A 12,281-nucleotide genomic window follows, 5' to 3' on the forward strand; every position below is an offset into this window, starting at 1 on the left:
GGTTGGTAATGGAACACCCCCGATGTTAAAGGGGGTGGCGTCACTCACGATCTTAATCTTCTTCTCCTGACCCGAAGGAACGAGAGAGAGAGTGTGACTTTTGGAGACGTTCACGGCTAAACCCATCTCGGCAAAAGAAGTAGACATGATGTCCAACAACTTTTGTAGCCCCACCCGAGAGGATGCCAGTTGATTCAAGTAATCAGCAAAAGCGGCGGCATTAAGAGGCTCAGCCGTCTTGCTGACACAGTACCCAATGTGCTTGGGAATCTGTTCCAAAACTATATCCATTACATAATTGAAGAGTGAAACGGATAGGGGTCCCCTTGCCGAACTCCCCTGGTAAGAGGAAACGGCTTGGAAAATTTTCCCGCAGACTGAAACATCGTAGTGGAATACGTGTAAAGATGGTCGAGGTAAGCCAGAAAGCGGGGCGGAAGCCCCACGCGCCTAGCCGCCAGGAGAATCGCCCCATGCGAGACAGAATCAATGGCCTTTGCTAAATCCAACGACGCAATGTGAAGCTCTTTCGTATGTAAGAACGAGGTTCTGATAACCTCATGCAGCAAGAGTACATTTTCCGCGCAGCCGTCTACAGCAATGAAACCCTGCTGCCTCTCATTGGTACTAATCGAGCTCCGCAGTCGGTTAGCTAACACCCGATGAAACCATCGTGCAAACACGGACGAAACCGTGATGGAACGAAACTTCGAGACGTCCTCGATATCATCCGTCTTTGGGATGAAAATGGTTCTATTTTGCAATAGAACTGGTGGTAATTGGCCCACAAAAAGGAAAAGATTGAACAACTTTTGAACGATGCGTAGCGGCGTACCCAGCATCAAGCGAACAGAAACCCCATCCGGACCGGCGGCCGACGCAAGCGGGGGCTTGGCACCTGTGAGTTCCTCAACTGAGAACGGATCCTAGAGATGGAAGACAGGAGGCCGAAAATCCACATCCGCCAGACACCGAGGAGAATCACTTGAAAACACTGGGCCCCAATATTTGGAAAACTCCTACACTGGGGGGTTCTTGCGCTGTGACTCCAAAGAATCACCCAATACAAGATTGGCGCATCGTGTGGCATCGCTCTTAAACAATTGCTGAACCCGAGCAAATTGTTGCCGTTTAAGTTGTTTTTTAGAAACCTTAGCGGCCTCTCTTCGCTTTTTGCGGCTGTCTCTAGCCGATTTCTTTGGCTGTGGTGGTTTGCGGTTGGTGATAGCAACCGTCTTAGAAGAGGAAACGGCTTTGGTCTTACAAAACACGGATATATACCAATCATTAAGATCTGTGATGATATCGTGACCAGCAACGGCACTTTCAATGATGAAATCCAGTCTCGTCTCATTGTGTGTTAATCCTGATTTCTCTTTAAGAAGGCTTTCCAGGGCCAACTTGAGATAAACGGGCATTAACAACGGCTCACCTGCGGGAGCCGGCATTTCCTCCCTGGAATTCATCGTACCGTCTAGAGCTGGGTTTAATGGGCTGGGTGGGGGTGTCGCAATGTCAATAAAGCCCGGTAAGTCAGCCGGGTTTACCGATGTGAAGGAGGCATCGGGGGTTCCCACGTCCCCAACGACCGAAGCCGTCGTGGTCACCCTTGACATATCATTGTTATTGTCTAAAGTATGGCAGAGAGGAAAAGTTTGCACACCAGGAGCAAGGAAATTTTGAGACCCCGATTGCGAGAACTGGTGAACGAATTCCGTCACCTTAATTTTGTGGGCAAGATTACTCCGTTGGCCCTTTAAGGATTCTAATGTTCTTTCGGGGAATTTTTCCAATAAAGCCTTATTAATAAACCGAGTGCCCGCCAATTGCAACTCGGCCTCCTGGGAGGCAAGCAGGGACAATTCCTCTTCAGACCATCTTTTATTGGTACGCTCGGTAGAAATACCCTCATTTTATTCTACCAAATGAGTAAAGCGTCTGTGTAGCCCTTCAAGCTAAAAGCTCTGAGACAGTCTCATATCGATAGTGGGATTCAGTAATCCCGCTTGGAGTAGGTAAAATCGCAGCAATAGTATGGTCAGGGGACTCAGCTAATTGCACTGAGCCCTCTTTTTGACTTTGGTTTGAAATACTCATTGCCTGATTTTAATATCCCGACAAGTTGACACCCCGCCGGGATAGGGCCGGGTACGGGCTCCCTGGACCTAGTCCGGGTTCGTGCTTGGTCTGCTAAGTCAAGACAACTCTCTTCCTCTAGGGATAACCTGCCCCTTGGGTACGTGCACTTCGCACCCCGTGAGAGTTCTTGAGGGATTTTATTTTACAGCGCCTCCCTTCAGTCGGCCCTTCCTGGCCGGAAAAGTATTTTCTGTGCCTCCGGTGAGGTTGGACACTTGCGTGATACGTTGGCGTTACCCGGCCCATACCTGTGACCAACTGGAAAGGCCACAGAGGTGTATCTACGACTTATGGTTTCAGGGATTCTGCGACCACTAACGTACCACTCCATCGAAGCAACCGATCACAGGGTATGGTAACCAGACCGAAAGATCCAAAAGAGTTCAGCGAATCAACCACGCACCCTCGAAGGCTCGAATACAGGCACGTGCCAACAACCCAGGGTTAGGGCAGAGCATGACTGTCGGGTCGAACCCTTCAGCCATGCACCTTACCAGAAGCTGGCATTACTGGCGATAGCGATCGCCCAGGGGCTCCTCTAAGCGTAGAATTCTTCAGAACACCGATCAGATCAGTCCGGGCATACCCGAGGAAATGCGGCACGCAACGATGACACAGGAAACTATAAAGACTTTTCTATATAGAACGCTTACTCGGAAGACGAGCTCGCTTGAAACACCGGTTTCTTAGTTACCCCCCCCCCGGCCACCGTCCATTGAATCCAACATAGAAATGCAGAAACAATTTTTGGTGGATATAAAAGCCTCAAGAGCACGCTCCAAGTCACATTGACGACAAGAATATAGCTTGCGCTGCTGCGCCTTTAGTTTTGCTCGCCATTCTCTTCTGATGCAGAAAATTGAAAGTTTTATTAAAATAACGGCGAAGGAACACTTAATTACTCGTAGGTCGTACTTTCATTAAGGTTGGGTTTTGCCAGAGACCATAATTTTTACACCCCATGGCTTGGACTTTAATGAGTGGGAAAGGGAGTTAGGACAAACCTTGTACGTTGGCCTGCAGCTCAATGCCGCAGTGACCGACTCTCACGTGCTTAAATCGCGGACGTGTACATAGGCACATGCCAAATACTTACTTATATCCCCACAGGACACCTTCGAAAATGACAAGCCGCCGCACGGATGCCTTGGCCCAGGTACTGTCCCGTAGTTCAAAAGGGTATTTGACTTAAGAGAGTCATAAATACTCCCGCCGTTTACCCGCGCTTGGTTGAATTTCTTCACTTTGACATTCAGAGCACTGGGCAGAAATCACATTGCGTCAACACCGATCAACGGCCATCGCAATGCTTTGTTTTAAATAGACAGTCGGTTTCCCCTGGTCCCTGCCAGTTCTGAGTTTCCTGTTAGTTGCCGACCGAAACGGTTGCGCCAAGCACGAGACCCAGCACGCCGCGCAGCTGAAATATTCCACGGGAAGGCCCCGACGCTGGTCCGGGCTCAACCAAACCGTTGCCGGTCGGTCTCGCCCAGTCCCGGTGCAGTGCCAGACCCGCTTCGGACCTCAGCCCGATCGGCCCAGCCCTCAGAGCCAATCCTGGTCCCGAAGTTACGGATCGGTTTTGACGACTTCCCTTGCCTACATTTTTCTATTGACTAGAGGCTGTTCACGTTGGAGACCTGCTGCGGATATGGGTACGGTCCGGCACGAAAATCACTACCTCTCACTCGGATTTTCAAGGGCCGACAAGTTAATTTCAACGTAATTAAGTGTATTTAACATGAAATTAAACCAAAATAAACATTTTTTTGGATGAAAACTCAGATAACTCTGAAATGATGTTCTTGATTAAGATTGTATCTACCCAAGCCCCATGTTTTTTCTTTCACACTTAAGCTAATTTAAATTATCTTCAAAGTACCTTAATAGGCGCGAAATTCAAAACTTTAGTGTAAAAAGCGAATCGAAAACTACACTAAAAATTGCAATTAAGGCGAAGTATACATTTAAACTAATTTTATAACCTAAATGTACACTGCCAAAACACAGTCCTACGTTAATTTTAACTCGATTAAATGTAGTTAACGTGAAATTAAACCAATACATACATTTTTTGGATATACTCTTTAATTTTGATTAAAACTACCCAAGCCATTGGTAAAGCCCAATATTTTCTATTTCACACTTAAATTAATTTAAAGTATCTTTAAAGTACCTTAATTGCCGCCGAAAAAGTTTAGGGTACCATAATGATGAATTTACGGCTAAAATTTAAACTGCACTAAAGATGTTTCCTAATTCACTTTGAAATTAATTTAAATAATCATTGAAATACATCAAAAGCGCATACATTAAAATTTTAGGGTAATTGCAATTAAAGCTAATATTTTATTGAAACTTGTATTATAAGCTAAATCCATACTAGATAAACAAGATAAGCCGTTAAATTAAACTTAATCAACTATAATTAATGTGAAAGATTCGTGTTTTGGGTAAATTCATGGATATCTTATAATTAAACTAACAAATTAAAATTAAAACTACACTTATCTTTCACCCAGCCTCCATTTTCCTGTTTAATTCTTACGGTTAATTAAATTGTCATTTAAAAGCATTTTTCCCATTTTGAAAAGAAAGCCATTGAAAAGGCGCGATATTTAAAAGTTTTGGGGCAAGATAGTGATGGTTCCGCAAGAGTCAAACAGTCACTCCTCTAAAGTTTGCAGTTAAGGAGAATTTCTTGTTCAAACTCATATAATAAATTGAAATAACACTAGTAAAAGAAGATAAGCCGTAACACTAGAAAAAAAGAAGATAAGCCGTTAATTTCATCTTAATAACCAAATTTAACGTGAAATTAATCGAAAACAACAGGTTTTTTGGGTAACTATAGATAACCCTTAACTGAAATAACAAAATAAGATTAAACTACGCGAGTTGTTCTTTCAGACTAAATTTTTTCCTATTTAACACTAAAATTAATTACATTATCACTATAATGCATTAAAAGGCTCCAATTACAAAATTTTAAATGTAACTTTTCCATTTAAATTTTAATATATCATTAACATAGTTCGCAAAATCACCAGCAACAATTTAATCTGGCAACATTCAATGTAATAATGTTGCCAATAAAACAAGGGCGTCTAGCCCATAACTAAGCCACATCGCTAGCCATCTCGCTATCCCTAATTCAATAAATTTTCTTTTACTGTAATATCACCTAGCATACCATTGAAGTGGAGGGAGCAACAGAAAATTTTAAAGCACAGTCTTACGATTTGTCTTGGAATGTCCATTTCTGGAAACCATCGATTTAGGCGTTGAAGGCGATTCGTGCTTTCCGCCGATTCTTTAATACTTCGCGTTCCCGACATAGTATCTCTTAGTTTTTTCTTCTGCCTTGAAGATAAGCCCTTCTTTTAAACTTTTTAGTTCACCTTCTCGGCAGTCGGGTCAAGAGCGAGTCTCTGTTTCTTTTTATTTACCCCTTCCTCTTGGGCCAGGTAGGCTGACGCCAACGATGGTTATTTTGTGGAAAACTAATCTACACACAAACTGGTTGAAAATAGTAACGTTCCGTAAAGGTTGGAGTTTTACAGAGGTGAAACACCTTTTGGGACAGTGACTATGTGGAAGACACTATAAATTGTAAAGCGTGATAAGGTGAGTTAGGGAAGCCCTGGCCAGTAACTTTCCTAGGTCTCTCGGACCACCATGGCTGACAACTATCACACCTGTACAATGGCCAGCATTGAAAAGGTATGACGTGGGTTTTTGGAAAAGAAGTTTGTTTTGTCATTGGAGGTTTGTAAATATAGGTTTTTGAATTTTAGTAATTGGAATTATGGAAATTTTGTGTTACACTTCCTAGTGAAACACGAATTTCGCCGAAAAGAGCTGTAACGACTAATGTCTTCATGAAGCATTTTTTCAATATTAAACGACGGTCTTCATGAAGCATTTTTTCAATATTAAACGACGGTCTTCATGAAGCATTTTTGAAATATTAAACAAAGCCAGATACTATCGAGGCAAGGAATTAAATATAAACCTCTCATAGATATACGTTAGTAACGGCAACATTGTCCGAGAGAGACTTTTAGAAATAAAGCTTGTATCAATGGTTATGGACAAGAGCCAATATGAACAAATGTGTTATCCTTTTCTCTTGCTAATATTATACGCCAATATAAATAGCTAGCACTAAAGTTGTATACTAATAACGTAAATAAATTTCCACTAAGGCCTTTTATAAATCTTTGTAAATAACGTAATCATTATCATTGCTTGCTGTCAAGCGAATTACAAGAAACTCTCTCAGATGAAGCCGGAATTACCTCTGTACGTTGTATTCGCATTAAACCCAAGAACCCTGAGGCAAAACATTCCTCATTTTATGTGACTTGCGAAGACCCGGATGAATTCACCCAGCTTTCTGGCCCCGCTACTTGGCCGTGAATTGTAACATCACCGAATTCCATGGTATCCCTCGTGACGAACATAAGCACAGTTCTGAACTTACCCCGGACGACACCGTTCCTGATCCTGACAATTAACTTTTTTCCACTATGTCAAACTCTACCATAAGCTTAGCGTACCAAAACGTGCGTGGTCTTAGAACAAAATCTGATGCATTTTTAACAGTGTTGGCACTTTAGACTTGGACATTATTTGTGTAACTGAATCATGGTTAAATTGGGCACACTGTACTTGCGATTATTTCCCTCAAAATTATAAGGTTTACCGGGCTGATCGACCTGATCCAAATTACCGCAACGTTCGGGGAGGGGGTGCTCTCATAGCCATTAAGCGATCCTTCGTCTGCAGTCGTCGCAAGGACCTCGAGGCCACTCCTGAGAGTGTCTTCGTGGATATAATACTTGCCTCCAACAGATCATTGATAATTGGCAGTACCTACTTCGCACTCACGCTCACTGACTTAGAATATAGCCAATACTCGCATCATTTGATATCAAACATTGACACTACTCGGGCTGACGTCTTGTTACTTGGAGAGTTTAACCTTCCAGGCGTTGACTGGGATTCATATGGCACTCCGGGCTGCTCCTCCCCTATACGTTCTAAGGCTACACCCATTTTCGACTTATGTTTTGCCCTTAATTTAAATCAGCTTAATCCCCGTCCCCCTGTTTATAATCATTTAGACTTGTGTTTTGCCAATATCTATGGTTTGCAATTAGCACCACTTGATTCTCCCCTCGTACCTATTGATGCCTACCATCCCCCGTTTGCGGTTACCATCTCCGTCAAAAGTGTCAAATGCTCTTCGCCGCCAGGTGCAGCGTTCATTTACCCAAAGGGAGACTATTACCCACTGTACACCACACTTCGCGATTATGATTGGTCAGCTGTCTTACAGTCCAGGGATGTTGATCACTGTGTTAAGGAACTTACTAGTCGTATAACAGGAGCCATGACTCTAGCTATTCCGAAAAAAAGCTCGGAAATATCACCCACGATATCGTCAATGGTATTCTCCGTCTCTGCAACTAGCTCTAAAACAGAAAAGGTATTACTTTAAGAAAAAGAACCGCACCGGTTCAATTTCAGATGCTGATGAATTCCGACGCTTACGAGCTTCTGTCAGGCGTTTACTCGCACGCGATCGGGCAGCTATGCCCAATAATCTCTGTCAAGATGCTCTGTCTCATCCAAGGTAATTTTGGCCTCCATTGCATTGAAACGAGGTGCTGAATTACTTTCCGCCCCCAATGAGCTCGCTGAGATATTCCGAGATCAATTTTCTCGCGTTTCCGTGGATAACACAGATCCTCTTGATACTTACACGATGGACGACTCGCAGTTTCCTGATAATCCCTACCACCACCAAATCATTACTCCATTGGACATCCACAATGCCATTAATAAACAACCGAATAAGTTCTCTCTCTTAAATAAATTGTCATTTAAAAGCATTTTTCCCATATTGAAAAGGTGCGAAATTTAAAAGTTTGGGGGGGGGATGTTACTGTATTTGTGCCTTTTTAACAAGAGTATTGTTACAATTTTAACACTACCAGACTTAGAAATAGCACACGTCCACTGGTCCAAAACACCAGTTTATTAATTGCTTGGACTAGTTTTTTAATTGAAAAAATTAATAATTAAGTTTTTTGATGGGAATTGGGGCGGGACCAGTTTAAAAATTCAAGCTTTCTTCTAATTTCTACTCTTAACTTTTCTCTTTCAAACACAATAAACCGCATCACTCTAGAGTTTAGACCCAAACGAAGGGCTTGCCAAGTGGTACCAGGTTTTGGAAGCGGTATTAAGTTCGATTTAAAACTACGCGGCAGTCGGCAGTCTCCGTTGAGTATTTAGCGTTGCACGTTTCATTGGCGTTAGAACAGCTACGACAAACTTTAGTAGGGGCTGTGCATGTTTTGAAAGTGTGATTGCCACCATATCCGGAACATATCTGGATGGGAGAAGTACAAGCGGATTGAGTGTGTCCAAGAAGACCACACTGGAAACAACGTGGGACATTAATGTTCTCCTTGACAAAGCAAGAAGACCATTGTAAAAAGACTTTTTTCATTTTCAGTAAGTGAGCAAAGGATTCAGGTGTGCAATCTAAAACCCATTTTGTCGTATTATTTCTACCAGTGAGGGCATATCGGACAGAAATAGAGGATATATCAATGGGTAAGTCGTTTTGTTGAGTCAGACAATCAAGGAGGTCGTCCTTTGCCACATCTTTAGCTACAGCAATAAGGAGTAGTTTCGAATTAGCTTTTTGAGGTTAGACCATATTGAGTTCATTGTGTAGAGGTTGAAGTTGAGCTATATGCGACTTAAAAGTGGCCACATATTCTTTATTAGTACAGCGGACAACTAGTCCGTTATTTCGACAGGGCCTAATATTTTGAACCCCAATCTAAAGAGTCTAAGGGTTAACGTGTTGTACCAATTTATGTTTTAGGGCCTCTGAAGAGACCCTTGGATAAACGACTAGGACATTCTCGGGCTTGGAATCAAAGGTAGGCTGCGGTGTGGATTTAGTTGGAACTTTGGACGGACGTTGTTGAGCCTTGGGATATGTAGATTCAACAAGCATTTTCTCCGCCACGATTGAGGCGAAGCTTGGGTCTGAGCGGGTCGCAAGAGTTTTCCTTTGTTTGGCTTGCTCGAGTAAGCGGCGTTGCATTTTTGCCATTTCAAGCTTCTGCTCAACAACGAGTGACTCTAAATTACGAAAGATAGTGCGAACCTCCAAACCAACCGGTTTATTGATTCGATTCTTTTCATCGGTAAGAATGGTGTCAAGTTCAGAAAAATAGTCCCTAGCCATATCAAGAGCTTCAGTGGCATGGGTGTGGGAGTCCAGAAAAATATCAGTACCATTATCTGTCAGTTCATTAGTAGCGTGAGAAGCTTGACTCGAATGATCAGTTTCCATGTTTTTATCAGAAGACAAAGCTTGGAAAGAGTTCTGCAATTTAATTTCAGGAGGCGCTAAAGCGTCAAGAACACTTGAATTGCTATTGTTCGTGGCCATGGTCAAAAGTTAAATTAAAATCGGTCTTACCCAACAGTAGCCGTCGTAGTGGTACCTCCGCCAACGGCACAGAGAGGTTAACCGGCGACGGGTGACAAAGGTCCCTCGGCACTTTGAACCAGAGCTGTGTCCTCCCTTAAAATCCTCCAGGCCTCCAACGAGCTGGGCGAACCACACCCCCGGTTAATTCCGCGGCCCGGGGTGTCCACCCCGGAGGTCTCTTCCTCGGATCATGAAAGGGCCTCTCCAACTCCAGTTCGGGCGTACCCCCTACGACCCTGGGGGCTTACCTATGCGGAAATTTTAACTAGGACAGCCGGAATCAAAGGAAACCGCCAAACTAGGCATGCAGGACACCTGCAGTGCCACGACCCCTGGGTGCATGCCGGCCTGACCAAAGCCAGCAGCCTGCGCGCTGGGAAGACAACCTAGTTTGGCTTACATCGGTGGGATGATACTTCGGTACTGTGAGAAAGATGGTGGTTTCGAAAATTGTTGTTATGAAAAAATTAGTACAGCGGCTTCTAACTCGCCTCTATTTGGCCTGATCTACAAGTCTGACCAGGGAAACCTTCGATACCCTAGCAAACCATTCGTCGCAACACTAGAAATAATTCAAAATTTTGTTGAAGCCGCACTGCCGTACTTACCAACATCTGGGATCCTCCGAAAGCTAGAATGTATGCTAATACCTAAACTGGAAAAATGTCCAGTATTAGACTGTGGCAACGGAGATCATGTTCAGAAAATGGCAATGCTTATAGTGAAGCGATTGGTTCCTCCACTGCTCGACAATTTAATGCATAACATTTCGCAAAAATTTGAAAGAGTGAAACACTTGCAGTATAAGCCAGTTAGCCGTAAGATTTTAAAAGTATAATTTTCTTTAAAATACCACCAACCTTTATTTAATATTTATTATTTAACAAAAAATTATAAATAATATTTATGTATAAATAAACAACTATTTGCTCACATTGATGCTGATACTACATCTATAATAACACTTCAAAACTAAAAATCTGTACTGTACTCTACCACTACCATTCAGCTGGAGGCCCACATGGCATGCACATGGTCTTAAATGACCAAGGCTTAGGTTTCTAGCCGCGAATCTCGAGTTTTTACGCTCCAATGTTTCGACAATGATTGCAGCAAAACTAATGGACGGAAAATTATGAAATTAGTTTCAAAAGATAGCTCTTACTTGATTTTATAATATATGTAAAAATTAGATTCCTAAAATATCTAAAAAATATAAAAAAATCCGATAAAAAAGTGCAGTTTTAAGGCATAGTTTCCCCATAGTAATGTATTAAGACGTTTGTCCCGGATGCGAGCGCCCCCTACCCGAGAATTGCCGCACTAGAGGGATTTCGCTACTTTTCCATTAGCATAGGGCGCCCACGAAATCGGACGGCCTTACAGGCGACGAAGGAGATGATCTAAGTTGGCCGTGACAGATATAACCAAGAATAGAACTATCGACACCAATGAAAACTGAGGGTCTTATTTTTTCCAATTTATGGGGAGATAATCTATGGGCAAAAACGGATTTATGGGATAAGAACGTCGGAGTTAGCGAATTCACTCCCCATCCTCGCATACTTTTTTGAGAAACTTCGTCTGCTTATATTTTGACTCCACCCACAAATTCTGTATATAGTTACTTCTAGAGATCGAATTTGTGGGTGGAGTCAAAATATAAGCAGACGAAGTTTCTCAATAAAGTATGCGAGGATGGTACTAGAGGCTAAAGCTACGATCCGACGTTCTTATCCCATAAATCCGTTTTTGCTATAGGTAATATCCAAACGGCACATCTACGTAAATGTCATAAAAATACTGTATGACGAATTAAAAGGTAAAATGAATGGGACTATGAAGCAAAAAGGGACATTCACCACGTTAAATTACCGAACTCTTTTAAAATTTTACCACGGTAAATTACCATTCTAAAATTACGGTAAGATATAAATCGGTAATGTACGCGGTATTTGATAAATTGCCTAGAGTTTACGGAAGGCAAATTATCGACTCATAATCTATACGACGGTGCGAGAGAAGAAACTGCATGGTTGAGAAAGTAAACTTAGGTTAAGTTTAGTAGTGGTTTTTTGTTTTTTCGAGGTTGGCGGGTGGGGAAAACATATCCATTAAGCCTGTCCTATTGTAGATCTGCTTTACGGTTAATCACATAATTAAATAAATGGAGTTTGCTTTATTTTGCTTATAGAAAGGGTTGTTGCCATCGCAAAAACAATGATAACACTTGAGCACCTGGGCAGAAAAAGCCATCCATAAATGGGCAACTATTTATGCCCTGTTTGGAAAGAACACTTGATCACCCGGGCAGAAATAGACGGCCCACTGTGGACCGTCTATTTCTGTCCGGGCTTGAATTAATTTTTGGCTACCGGGCACAAATAGCCGACTAATGTTTCAGGGCTATTTCTGCCCGGATTTTTAACCCGGGCAAAAATGGACACTCCGTTTCATATAAAGCTTATAGATTTTCATATAACTCTTTAAGGTTTTCCTATAAATCTAAAAGGTTTTCATACAATTCTGAAAGGTTTTCATACAATTCGGAAAGGTTTTCATACAATTCTGAAAGGTTTTCATACAATTCTGAAAGGTTTTCATACAATTCTAAAAG

Source organism: Phalangium opilio, unplaced genomic scaffold (genome assembly GCF_054372755.1).
Source record: "Phalangium opilio isolate 3A_F unplaced genomic scaffold, DU_Popi_V2 ptg000063l_1, whole genome shotgun sequence".
NCBI classification, from domain to species: domain Eukaryota; kingdom Metazoa; phylum Arthropoda; class Arachnida; order Opiliones; family Phalangiidae; genus Phalangium; species Phalangium opilio.